Here is a 4,454-nt window from a genome sequence, read left to right as displayed (position 1 = left end):
GTTTCCCGCCCCCGCGCTCAAGCAGCTCCCCCCTCATCTATCTTATAAAATGGCTCCCAATCAATGCTGAATGGGCTACAGTCAATCATCATCGCTGTCCATTTTGTCTTGTGTTAAAAAAAAACTGGCTGCATTTGACCTGGACTCGGTCTAGGTGCAGAATTTCACACCCTTGAAAACTTGGGACCGCAGGACTTGGCTTGTGTCATATTTCAGCAAGTGATATATATATATATATATTTTTTTTTAATGTTTATATCATTTTAATCATCGTAATTGAGTCTCGCTCTCTCCGTGCCCCCTGCGAGCCTCGTGATCATCAAATCAGTGATAATCACCTCAAATTGAACACGAACCGCATATGTGGCCCGGCCCGCTCTGGGCCCTAAAAATAACCCTGGTTGAGTTGGGATTGGGGAAAGGAGGTGAGTCGTCTCGGATGGGTGAACACTATGATTAGAGGCTTCCTCTCCCGTGTGCGGACGTACAGTACGCGGCGGTGACGGGAGCGCCAGACTACTCCAGCAGTAGGGAGTGGAGCGGAGACTTGACAGAGAGGAACACGCCACGCCTCGTGGGGACAGGTGAATTGGAGCATGTTAACTCTGAAACAAAACACTCTTCAGCACAGCGGAAGACCCTGTTCCCCACTGCATGGTGTAATTACAGTGTTAGTTGTATTCAGAGATCCCCATCTTCCCACCCCCCTTTTCCTCTTGAGGTCCCACTTGTGAGTGTCAGCTTCAGTAGTCTTGTTGGCTAAGAAGCGGCTGGTCTTGAAATTCAGTGGTATAGAAATTATGTTTTTTTATTTATTTATTTTTTTGGTACATTTTCCTCTGACATTTCACCTTCATCCAATGACACGTGTGTTTTGGAATCAATTCTTTCCCCCGAGCATGATGCATTTTCTAATGCTGAGTGAATACGTCCACCCAGACTGAGATCAAGCCTCCACCCTGCCTTGTGTGTGCCGCCCCTCGGCTGTGCTCCCCATTCAGCCTGTGTTCTTGGACAGCCCTGGCCGAGCGTGGCACGTGTTGTCCCCACGACGCCACCCCGATGTGTGGCACATTCAACACCCATGGGCATAGCCTTCATTAGCCTGTTTGTCTGGACACAGAGTCTCCTTTGCGGGGACACACTGTCTCTAATGACAGGGCCTGTCTGTGTGCCATGGTTAACAAATCTCCTGGTAAACAACTTTGCGCCTCCGTGCCAGGAGCACGGCGTACGGGCAACCTGGTCTCGCTGTGTGTCCGGGGCGGGTCGTTAGCAGGTTCGCGGCGCACTGCGGCGTCACGCGATGACTCACACGCACGCACGCACGCACGCACGCACGCACGCACGCACGCACACACACACACACACACACACACACACACGCGAGGCCGCGCGCTGGCTGGTCTCTGCAGGCGGGTGCGGCTCCTCCCCTTAAAGGTCATCTGAGGTTACGTAAGATGGAGGCTTAATTGGGGTTGCCATGGAGCTCCTGTGTGTTTTGAAGCGAGCCTGCGTGTTTGTGTGTAGAGTGTTTAGGAGGTCAGGGAGTGTTTACTCCTATTCAAGTTCATGTCAAAGATGCGTAATTGTATTGCATAACTACAGTAAATGTAAGCTCGGTGGTTTATTCAAGTGTTATATGCCCGATTAACCATAACCATTGACTACAATGTAATTACTCATAGCCATTGACTACAATGTACTGATCCAGCCATCCATCCAGCCATCCATACATGTTCAGCAGAACTGTATATTAACATATAGCAGTCATTCAACTGCATTGGAAGAGAAGCAACTGATGCAGACATCATCCCCTCCCCCACACTGCCAACCGACCTCCAGAGAGAGCGGTGGAGGAGCGCCATGTTGACGACAGCGCGCTCAGAGGTGAGGGGGCAGCTGCAGCATCTCTCTCAGCTCGCTCTCGTCTCATTGAGAGACCCGCAGCCGGGGGGCGCTCCGCGGCGTAGCGCGCTGACGCGCATAACACGTTAACCGCAAGGTTCCCGGTTCGATTCCGACCCTCGACACGTCTCGCATGTCATCCCTCCTCTCTCTCTCTCTCTCTCTCTCTCTCTCTCACCCATCCTTCCTGTCAACCTCTCTACTGTCTCTGTCCCAATAAAAGCAGAAATGCCCTAAAAACATATTTAAAAAAAAAAAAATAGAAAGCCAGAGAAGGAGAGAATCACTGTCAATCAACTTTAAAGAAACAGAAATGGGAATAATAATAACCAGAAATCACACGATAAAGCAGGGATTATCCAAAGCACTTTGTTTTATTTATTCATTTATTTTTCCTTTAGTTTTTTAGTTTTTTTTTTATGCGTATTGTTGTTATAAAGGACAATGCGCGTTAATCAAAGCAAAATGTACATCCATAAATGTAAGTGATTGAGCCTCAGTACATGGGATCACACGTCTGATTGGTGCAGGGCTGTAGATCCCTCAAAGCTGTGGCAGGGGTACTCAGAGTTACCGCATGCTTCTGCAGGGGCGCTACAGATGATGTAACCTCCTGTTGAGGGTCGCAGAGAAGGTGAACAAGAGTGGGAAAGAAAGTTATGGAAGGAGGGAGGGAGGGAGGGAGATTGAGAGAGTGAGAGAGAGAGAGAGAGAGAGAGAGAGAGAGAAGACTGAGTCTAAATTTTTCCAAATCTTCAATATTTGGCCTTCTGATCCTCAAAAAGTATCATTGTGGCGCTTTGATGAAATCCCATTACAGCGAGGTCGATGGAAATCAAAGGCAAGTTCTCTCTTGAGCCTCTCCTCTTTGCCACATTCCAAAACCCTCACACGTGAGACCTCCGCCTGGCTAGCCTCACTGAAGGTCAGCCCCATGGAGACACACGGCAGGGGTGTTTTCAGAGCTTAAAGCGTTCACAACTTTGCTGCACATAGAAAATGGGATGTATATAGAGCTGTTAGTCTCCCTGCTGTATTTGACATGCCTGTCATTCAGAGGTGCTCTAATCTACACGACACATTTCAGTACACAGCTCAGTACAATGCACAACACAACCTTTACCTTTGACAAGGAATCGGTATCGGCTTTATGCTAACACTTTGTGCTAAGACTTTATGCTCAGGGTTTATGCTAAGACTTTATGCTAAGACTTAATGCTATGGCTTTATGCTAACGCTTTATGCTAAGACTTTATGCTAAAGCTTTATGGTATTGCTTTATGCTAAGGCTTTATGATATTGCTTTATGCTAACACTTTATGCTAAGGCTTTATGGTAACACGTTATGCTAAGGCTTTATGGTAACACGTTATGCTATGGCTTTATGCTATGGCTTTATGCTAACACTTTATGCTAAGGCTTTATGCTATGGCTTTATGCTATGGCTTTATGCTAAGGCTTTATGCTATGGCTTTATGCTATGGCTTTATGCTAAGGCTTTATGCTAAGGCTTTATGCTAAGGCTTTATGCTATGGCTTTATGCTAAGGCTTTATGCTAAGGCTTTATGCTATGGCTTTATGCTAACACTTTATGCTATGGCTTTATGCTATGGCTTTATGCTAAGGCTTTATGCTATGGCTTTATGCTATGGCTTTATGCTAAGGCTTTATGCTAAGGCTTTATGCTATGGCTTTATGCTAACACTTTATGCTATGGCTTTATGCTATGGCTTTATGCTATGGCTTTATGCTATGGCTTTATGCTAACACTTTATGCTATGGCTTTATGCTATGGCTTTATGCTAACACTTTATGCTATGGCTTTATGCTAACACTTTATGCTAACACTTTCTGGTATCGCTTTATTCACGCAGTACACGTTCAGCACGCGCCGCCTAACCACCGCATGGTATGCACGGCCTCTCCCCACCAGGAAGCGCATCCCGGTATTTATGTGACCGGACCTCCCGAGGGAACCTGTTTGTGCAGCTAACTAAAGCATAGGTGAGCCAAAACGTGTTGACCATTGAATAACGTGTTTACCCTTATTCTGGCAGAACGATCCATATTCAGCAGTGTACGCCGGGTATAGGCCATCGCCCGACTCCAAATCAGCATATTAACGTGTACGCCTTTATCACTAAATGATGTGATGTTCGACGAAATTGTGTCAAGTAGATTACAAATTGATATTCTCCATGCCTTCCAGCACACGGTCCCCCCCCCTCCCCCGCACTGGCAGGTGCCAAGGCAGCATGGCATACAGGAATAGATAGAAAATCAAGCATGTGCCATCACACACACACACACACACACACACACACACACACACACACACACACACACACACACACACACACACACACACACACACACACACAAGCATTTTGTGAATATCCAGGGACACAGGTATTGAATGTATACTACATTATGCATGGTGCCTGGTAAACAAATAAATGAATAAAAGCATTTTGGAGGCAGGTTGTATAATATTGGTGTTCCTTGAATTCCCATCAACAGAGATGGATGGATGGATGGATGGATG

Source organism: Argentina silus (assembly GCF_951799395.1).
Source record: "Argentina silus genome assembly, chromosome: 21".
Taxonomy (NCBI): domain Eukaryota; kingdom Metazoa; phylum Chordata; class Actinopteri; order Argentiniformes; family Argentinidae; genus Argentina; species Argentina silus.
Note: the sequence above shows the minus strand (reverse complement) of the source record.